The 10441-nt window shown below is 33.7% G+C and overlaps 1 pseudogene; it reads right to left on the reverse strand.

The window, feature by feature from the left end:
• Positions 1-459: 459 nt before the first annotated feature.
• On the reverse strand, positions 460-1611 carry LOC111140230 (annotated as a pseudogene).
• Positions 1612-10441: the final 8830 nt, after the last annotated feature.

The following is a 10441-nucleotide window of genomic DNA, read 5'->3' on the forward strand; positions in this document are numbered from 1 at the left end:
ATTGTTGTTCTTCTTCTCTTCGATCTCCCATTGGATTTGTAGTTGTTTGCAATCTTTAGATAAGCTATCTAGCTGATCTCCAGCTACCTGAAGTAGTCTCAGCCTGCTACTTCTCCACCATCTTGACTCCTCCCTGAAAAAGTAAAAGTTTTAAACTATATTGTCCTCTTTTAATATTTTCTGATTTGGAGATATACTTCTGTTTAATTTGTTGTGTTTTGTTTTTTGATTTTCCTAATTTGGAGGTAAAGCTAGGATTTAAGTTTTTAAGAGCTATTAACATGCCTGTTTGTGGAAGGATCTTAAAAGATATTTGTGATGAATATGTTACTAGAATAGGATAAATGAAAATGTACTGAATAAAATAACTTGACTATGAAATTTGGCCCATTATATTTGTTTCATTATTTTTATTTATTTATTTATTTTATTTATTTATTTATTTATTATCACATTCTCTTATTTCCTGGATAATATCACAATTCTTTTGATTGAGATATTGAAGTCTTGTTTGACTTGCTTGTTCCTCAGCATATAAATGAAAGGGTTCAGAACCGGAGCGATAGATGTAGTGAGCACCGTCACACCCTTATTAATTGCCACTGATTCCTTTGCCGGTTTGATATAGATGAAGATGCAGCTGCCATAAGTGATAGAAACCACAATCATGTGGGAAGAACAGGTAGAAAGGGCTTTTTTCTTTTGCTGGTCAGAAGGGAATCCTAAAATTGTCTTGATGATATAAATGTAAGACAGAACTACACATTTAAGTGTCATAAGGAGGGTCAGCACAGCACAGATTATAACAGTCTGTTCCATGAACCAAGTATTTGAACGAGAGATTTTTAGGAGGGGAGATGCATCACAGATCAAATGATCAATGGTATTAGAATCACAGAATTCTAGATTTAGGCCTAAGCTAAGTGGGGGGATTATAATAAACAGACCAGCTACCCAACAACAAAAAACACATCTTCTGCAGACAGTACTACTCATGATGGTCACATAATGCAAGGGTTTGCAGATGGCCACATAGCGGTCATAGGACATGGCAGCCAACAGAAAAAAATTCAGTTACACCAAAGAAGTCAGTAAAAAATACCTGACTGGCACAGGCATTGTAAGTAATGACCCTATCACCTGTTGCTATGTTATACAAATACCTGGGAATACAAGCAGATGTGAATGAGATCTCTAAGAAAGAGAAATTTTGTAGGAAATAACACATGGCAGGTTTTTTTTTTTTTTAGATTTTTTTTTTTAATGTATTCATTTGACAGACAGAGATCACAAGCAGGCAGAGAGACAGGCAGAGAGAGAGGAGGAAGCAGGCTTCCCGCCAAGCAGAGAGCCCGATGCGGGGCTCGATCCCAGAACCCTGGGATCATGACCTGAGCCAAAGGCAGAGGCTTTAACCCACTGAGACACCCAGGCACCCCTGTAAATGGCAGTTTTAAGGTGGGAATCCAGTAAGATGAGGGAGATGATTGTCAAGTTCCCAATTATACTCAATATATAACTGAGGAAGAGAAAGATAAAAATTAAAACCTGCAGTGGAGGGTCATCTGTCAGTCCCAGCAGAATGAATGTTGTTACTGTACCATTTCTCATTGCTGATTCCTGATAATCTGTTAAGTCTGCATGTAACATTGAGACATTTTATTATAGATTATTTTAACAATGTGAACTCTATCATAGGTTTTTATTTATTATTATTAAAAATGTTTGCAATTTAAGTGTACACTCTGTAATGAACTACTTTTGACTCTTATGGGTCTCTCATTTCATAGAAGAAAGATGTTTTTTGATTTTCAAGAATTCTTTGATGTATTTGCTTGACATATTGTTCCTTCTTAAAGTACTAATATGTCAGACACGTTGGGTTTAATGCATATTCTGTAGTCACTTGAAGTCTCTGTTCCAGCTCTATGATTAAAGAATTTTGCTTTCTGTTTTTGTTTATTGCATACAAATTTTCTCCCATGAATATCTCTAAACCTTATCCTGCGTGCATTTACACACACTCACACACATACACACACACAATGTCTTTACCTCTCCCTCTAAGATTTGTATGTCCCTAAGTAATCACCTATAATTCACAGTGGAGCAAAATATATATCGTCTTAATGTGCAGTATACTCTGCATGAAATACTTTTATACTTTCACAAAGTGCTCTGATCAACCAACCTCAAAGATATTACAAATGATTTGTTTTTCTGATCCTTGTATATATCAGTGTTTTCTTCATTTCCCTTCATTTCTTGCCATAATATTTCCTCTGTAGTTGCATCAGTTCCTATGTTTTTGAACTATTTCAAGTGGTCTTCACTAAATCTGTATCTCTAGTTTATAATTGTTCTTTCTCATTCTCAGCTGCAATCTAACATCTATTTGGATATTTCACATGGACTTCAAATTCCCTGTATCACAAATGAAATGTAATCTCCCTCTCTCTTCCACCTCATCTTAATGTGTCTTTTTCAATTAGCAATAATCGCGCCTCGGATAAACCTCATTGGCTACGATACTGCCACTGCGCAAAGCTAAATAATATGTCTTTTTCAAGAAGGATAATAGACTATATTTATGGAACACATTCCATGTGATCGGTATTTTAGTAAACATTTCTCATGAAACATCTGTTCTCTGTCTTCAACTCACTGAGTAATTTCTATCCATCTTTAAGCCCTATGGAGTTTCCTAAAAGTCTAATGACTATGCTGTCTTTAAACCTCATCACTGTGTTCCCATAGAAAACAATGCTTTCTACTATTTTTAACACTCAAAAGAGAATACTAATTTGTGAAGATCATAATGTGTTTTTTTCACCATACAGCTAACACAGCTCTGTATACATTGTCAGCCATCTAATGTTTCTAAGTGAATTTAATTATAGTGTGCTTTCCAGACATCTATGCAGCTATTTTCCTATTTGGATTTCTAATTCAAAGCACTTTGACAATAATTTTGTTCATTGAAATTTTCTATTGGAATCTATTATTGAAATTTGTTTTTTTTACTTTTAAAGAAGATCAAGTTTTTTTTTTTGCTTTTGTTTATTACTTGCATAGAGGATAGAAGAGAACCTGCCTTCTCTTTGCTCTATCTTCTAGTAAAATTCTGTTGATGCAATTTTTGCCACTAGAAGCAAGATATTAATTCCAGAGGGAATGAAATTTTTTGATTGAGTTTCTGTTATTAGATCTTCCACAGATTGTTTTAAGGCATTGACAGTTAATTAGTGAAGACTCAAATATTTTCATTTAAAGTTAGTGTCTCTAGGTTTGAAATTTCCTACTACAGTGAATTATGAAAAGTTTCCCTTGGAGACTCCAATTTACTTATATGTGGACTACTCACTTTAGCATGTAAACTAATGTATTTAAAAAAAATTAATTTTGTTCTGTTAGCCACTGTATAGTACAACATTAATTTTTGATGTAGTGTTCAATGATTCATTAGTTGCATATAACACTCAGTGCTTATCACTAGTGTATTGTTTTACTGATGTGAAGGAGTGTCAGATGTGTCTGACTAAGGAGCAAAACCAATTAAGGCCTCAGGACAATGATATCAAACAGAATAAAGAACTGAACTAAGCTCATGGTTGGCCTGACAGAACACTCTAAGGGAATCAAGACATACATTCAACTACTGTAGTAAATCAAATTGATATGTGGGAGAAAAATTTCTGCGGCCCATCTCCTACCTTCCTCCAACTCAGTTTCTAATTTCTCAGCAATGCATACATCATGGTATTGACTAAATGTACTCAGCCCTATCTCCATAGGATATTATTCTATACTCTAAAAAGTTTTTTTTTTTAATCTGAGATGTCATAAGGTATAATACAAGACTTAAAAAAGACTCAGTGAAATGTGACTAATTGGTTTTTGTTAATCTGCCTTCAAAACATGTTTGATGTGGGTTTAAGGACCTCTAATGAGGATGAAACTTTGGTTGATGTGTCATTCTTCTGAGAAAGTAAGGGTATGTTTATACAATTATGTGAATATATATCTTACTTTTTGGTGAGATTGATGATACAGGTAATATATTTCTGGATAGCTATCAAATTTTAATCCTTTTAAATGTCAGTATATTCTTGTACATATAAGTCTCTCAGAAAATTACATTTATGTATCACTCTCATTTATAATTTTTAAAAGATAGGTAAAACATGTTTTTTTAGAGCATAATAAAATTCAGGTGACATGAAAGTAAATATAACTAAAATGACACTTTTTCTCACTTATTATTATGACTGTGAATCATAGTTTCTGCTGGTTGTTGAAACACAGAAGCTTTAAAACTCCTAAACTGAAGATGGTAGTTGGGGTGAAGATTTTTATCTGAACTTCTGGCCACTTTTGCTTATGAATCCACTGTCACATTTACAATTCCAAGATGCACTGTAGTATCCATCTTCAACCAGTTACATGGAATTCCTTGTTTGCTATTAAAATCCCCCTCACAAAAGGGATAAAAAAACCAAAAACAAACAAACAAACAAATAACACAGTACAAGGCTATGGAATGTCAGTAACCTTCTCCAGTTTCAAGAAAGTTGCAATTTTGACCTGTCAGGACTGTGAGCACAATTGCTATATCTAACTTGACATTTGCATTATTTGATAAGAATGCAACTAAGTGAATAAACAAAAAGTCCCTGATGACTGAAGAACAGAGTCATTAATGAATCTTCTGAGAAATAAAATTGGGGTTAAAAAAAAAGTACACTAACTGTGGCTTCTTTGGAGACAGTGTCCTTGGAGACAGGAGGGTGCAGCAGCAGATAACAGGCATAGGACAACAGAAAAATCTGGTTATAAAACAACTTTAGCTCCTTTTGCTGTCATATCACATAAACTGAGAGACAGCACAAGGGAGGGTCATAAAAAAAACTACATTCTTCATTTACTGATTTGTTACATAAATTATATTTGGAAAATTTAAATACATAAATTATATTTGGGAAGTTATACTTGGACAAGAAAAAGGAAAAATATGTAAAACCATATAACCCATAGTGCTTAATTATAGCATCAAAACTCCAGTCTTCCCCCCCCCAAATATATCAATATACCTATAGGTATGATTTAAAAATAAACATTAGTAACATAATTGGTATATTTGGACATATACATCAGTGTTCTTCTAAACATATTCTAGATTAATATACATATAATTATATTTGAATCATTTATTGTTATTAACTTATGTTCAATATCTTAATGTTCCTTCAGCTCTTGAAATCAAATTACTATAGATCTATGTCCTTAAAATTTTTCCATACGGCCATGGTCTATTAATTTATGATGAAAGAACCAAGAACATACACTAGGAAAAGGAAAGACTCTTCAATAAATGCTTTTGGGAAAACTGGACAGCTACATATAAAATAATGCAACCATACACAAAAATCAACTTGAAATGGGCTACAGACTTGAATGTAAGACCTAGAACCATAAAATTCCCAGAAGAACACATAGGAGGTATCAGTCTTGATATCTTTGATATCAGTCTTGGCAGTAGTTTTGGATTTGACACTTAAAGTGAAGAAACAAAGAAAAATAAACAAGTGGGTCTACATCAAACTAAAAAACTTTTACCCAGCATAGTAAACCATCAACAGAGTGCAAAGACACCCTACTGAATGGAATAAAATATTTGGAAATCATTTATCTGATAAGAGATTAGTATCCAAAATAATATAAAGAACTCATACAACTTAATAGCAAAAAAGAAAAAACAAAACAAAACAAATAAAATTAAAACTGGGCAATGGGTAGAAGATCAGAATAGATATTTTTCCAAAGACATACAAATAGCCAGAAGGTACACAAAAAGGTGTTCAACATCATTAATCATCATAGCAATGCAAATCAAAACCACAATGGGGTATTACTTGACACCTGTTACAATGGCGGTTATCAAAAATAGAGGAGATAAACCTTGTGGTAAAATATGGAGAAAAGGAATCCTTGTGCACTGTTGTTGAGAATGTAAATTGGTGCAGCCACTGTGGGAATAGTATAGAGGTTCCTCAAAAATTTAAAAGTAGCACTGGGGCTCTTGGGTGGCTCAGTGGGTTAAAGCCTCTGCCTTCGGCTCAGGTCATGACCCCAGGACTCAGGGAATGAGCATCGGGCTCTCTGCTCGGCAAGGAGCCTGCTTCCCAATCTCTCTCTGCCTGCCTCTCTGCCTATTTGTGATCTCTTTCAAATAAATAAATAAAATCTTAAAAAAAAATTAAAAATAGTACTAGCATAGGATCCAGCAATCCCTATTCAAAGTATATATCCAAAGGAAATGAAAACAGGGATTGAAGAGATACATGAGTTGCATTTTTGTTGCAGCCTTATTCATAATAGCTGGGATATGGAAACAACCTATAAGGTTATCAATATATGAGTGGATAAAGAAGATGTAGTGTGTATTTGTCCAATAGAATATTATTCAACCATAGGGAAGAAGGAAATCCTGCCTTTTGTGACAACATGGATGGTACTTGGGGGCATTATGCTAAGCAAGGTAAGTTAGACAAAGAAAGATAAATACTGCATGATATCACTTATATGTGGAATCTAAAAACATAAAAAAAATCAGTAACACAGTGTAGGAAAGTTGTTGCTGGGATTGGGGGATGAGGAAAATAGGCAGAGGTTGGTAAAAGCATAGGAACCATAAGGTGAATAAAGTCTGAAGATCAAATGTATGACATGGTGACTATATTTGATAACACTGTATTGTATAACTAAAATTTGCTGAGAGTAGAACTTAAATGTTCTCACCAAAAAACCAAACAAACCCCAAAAGCCTTGAAACCAAAACCAAAAAATCAAACCAAAACATTTGATGATATATAAACTGTGATGATTTGATATATGCAGATAGCCCACTGTTCCCATGGTGGGAGCCATTTTGGAGGACACAGTCTTGAGAGCAGTGTGTCATTGAAACCATCTAGACAGTATGTGATTAAACCCAGCTAAAGCTCCTACATAAACTTTTACATTCTGGAGGAGATGGGTGTAGAGATTTAATCAACTTGAAGCCACTGATGATAAGCCTCATATATAATATATTCTCTTGATTGTTGAAACTACAGTTTATCAGTCTGGAGTGGCCTGCATCTTTTGGTCCCTCCTTGCCCTTTGTGTAATGGGACCAGTTTTAGATTTCACCTGGAAAGCTTCTGAAATTGCGAATCAACAACTTTTTAAAATAAAAAAAAAATTATAAAAGGGCATTAGTTTCCACAGTGGTACATTTAGATAATTTCAAGGTATATTAAGAAAATCAGATTACTTTATTTATAGGGCACTCTAATGACAAATCATGATTCATTTATTCCCAATTTATGTTTTATTTTTATCTGCACATTGGGTTAGAATTACTTGTATTTATATTTTACTGCTGACTGAAGATATATCCTAAAGTTAAACTTCTAAAGATTTAATTTTTCTTTGTAGTTTGGTTACTGATAAAATGCAAATATATGCAAATAGTTATGGGCTTTCTATATCCATTACTTAAGATTTTGAGATCTAGCATTATTCTAATTTTTGAACCCATGTTTTCTTCTCTAAACAACTTTTTCCTGTCTCATTTCTTTTCCTCTCTCTCCCTCATGAATTTTTTGTCTAAACTTTGTGGTCATTGTCTATTGCTATTGGTGAGAAATTTGTTGTTTGAAATGTTAAGATATGTTGGGTGTGACATTCACAGGACTGTATGACAGCATCACGATTTTTTTTTTTTTACTTTTAATTTGTTTGGCTAAGATTTAAACATTCAAACATCTTGGTTCCAATGTCATTAAGTCAAAAAAAAAAGTCAGATTTAAAATATTAATCACATTTCCCAAGCACTATTTACTTTCACTATTTCTCAGTCTTGTCATCTGTGAAGTGGAAATAATAATATTGTCCTTTACATGCCATTTAAAACAACTAAATTCTACATATCTGAAACTTAGAAAGTGCCTAGCTTGTTATAACTATATGCTCCCTATTTCAGTGTTCTTATTCACAGTAATTTTCCTTTTGTTATTCACCCTCCATTATTCTTTACCACATTGTAATCATGCATTTGACCCCATTGTTCTTTTTATAAAGTTTTCTATTTATTTATTTCAGGGGGGAAGGCAAAGGGAGAGGGGGAGGGAAAGAATCTCAAGCAGACTCGCTCCTGAGTGCAAAGTCTGACACGGGGCTTGATTTCATGACCCTGAGATAATGACCTGAGCTGAAACCAAGAGTAGGTTGCTCAGACAACTGAACCATCCAGATGCCTCACCCCTGTTGTTCTAATAAAACCATGTTTACCAAAGTTTATTAAAGACCCCACCTTTTGATAAGTAACACAGTTCCATATATATTCAACACCTAAAAAATTTACTGGCAAAATTTTTTTAAAAAGATTTATTTATTTATTTGAGAGAGAAAGAGAGAGAGGAAGAGAGAGATACAGGGAGAGAGAGGAGGAAGAAAGGGAGAAGGACAAGCAAACACTGTGTTGAGTGAGGAGCTCCATCTCATGATTCTGAGATCATGACCTGAGCCAAAATCAAGTCCTTATTGGTAAAAAAAAATTAAATCAAATTTTCCACCCGGAGCTACATTATTCTTATTTGGGATATAGCTAAAACTGTTGTGATATTGAATTTACTTATTTAATTTGCTATATTCTGAGTCTAACATTTTGATTTTTGTTTTTTAAGATTTTTTTTCTGGCTAGTGTAGTAAGTCTTATCATGAAGAAGCACTACTCTGATTATATTCATTATATTCACTCCTAAAAATAGTAGTAATTGCTTCTCTTTGCCTTACCTATCAATCAGAGGAATAGTAGTATGTTCACAAGGAGTAATTGTATGTTTGATACCGGTTTTGCTTTCTTGATGAATCTCTCAGTGGGATATTAAACCCAGAAGCCAGGGACTTTGAAATTCTAAATTTATGACATTATGTTTAGATTTTTTCCCCCTCAACTAACACAAACTAAATACTATGTTGGCTTTTTTTTTTTTTTAATTTCTTTTCAGTGTACCAGAATTCACTGTTTATGTACCACACTAATGCTGGCTTTTAAAATATTTCCAAAATGAAATCAGAGTTTCCCAAAATAGTAGATTTCCTACAATTCGAACTGGAGACTCCAGTTCATTTACTATGTGAAATGTTTTGCTATATTGCTTTATAATATTTTCTCCATATTGAGACTGGGCCAGTACCAGCTCTGATCATGTGCCTAAATGCCAGAGTTGAATCCCAGGGATGACAGTCCCTATCAAAGACAAGGGGCATGGACTTGTTCATGGTTTGCTTGAGAGCTAGAATGCTCCCATAAATGTAGGTCCATTCCTGACATTTACAGTTGATCATTTCTATGATGAAATGATCAATTCATCACAGTGAGGACCATTTCTGCAGCCCACCCCCATCCCTGAATCTATTCTTCCCAATGTACAAAGACTTGGGCTTCTCTGGAAACTAATACAATCCAACTAACTCTGAGAATCATTTTTCTTCCAGTCATTAAAACTATACTTCTGTAAGAACTCTGACTTTACAATGCAGGTGTTGAGTATAACTGATCTGAATTTTTATTAACTGATTGCTGTTTGTATGATATGTAAAAGGTTTTAAAATTTGATTTCTAATAAGATAATGCAATGTGGGCCAAGTTGTTAAGTGTTTTTTTTTCACTGAGCAGTGCATCTTCATGTCTCTCAAGTTATGCTACTTTTGGATGACTTCCTATTTATTGGTACATACAAATGATCAATGAGTATAAGCTATCCCAAAGTAAAACATTTAAAAAATAACATTTTGTTAATATCCATATTAAAACTCACATCTTTTAGTTTTATACAGTCAGGAAAATCCATTACCCAGAGACAACATGACCCAATTATCACCAAAAGAGAATATAACTGAAAGGACAAAATTGATCATATTTATTTATACTTCTAGCAATTAATTGTAACCTTTCGACGTTTATCTACAATTATTCTTACAGCTACAAATTTAAAAATAAATGTAATGTTGAAAATCTACATGACAGCTTCTGCTCACTGCTGATTGAGTCCATGGCCACAGTTACAGAATCCTTGTGACTTAATCAATTGCATAAACTTCCTCAAGATAGATGTGCTGTCATAAGCCCAGGAAATATTTTCTTTTACTTTCCATCACTAAAAAGAAAGGCTAGTACAAAGGAACTTCCAGTAGCTTTGGAAAATTTGATGTTTTAAAATCTTTGCTAGTGTATAGAAATGCAACTAATTTTTGTTATTGATCTTATATACTGCAAACCGGCTGCACTTATTAGTTCTAATAGTTGTTTGTGGATTTTCTATATACTAAATCATGTCCCTTCTTCATTTCCTGTCTTTTTTCTTTTCTTTCTTTCTTCCTCTAATTACCCTGG

This window comes from Enhydra lutris, unplaced genomic scaffold (assembly GCF_002288905.1).
Source record: "Enhydra lutris kenyoni isolate GAN:26980312 unplaced genomic scaffold, ASM228890v2 scaffoldscaffold271, whole genome shotgun sequence".
NCBI classification, from domain to species: domain Eukaryota; kingdom Metazoa; phylum Chordata; class Mammalia; order Carnivora; family Mustelidae; genus Enhydra; species Enhydra lutris.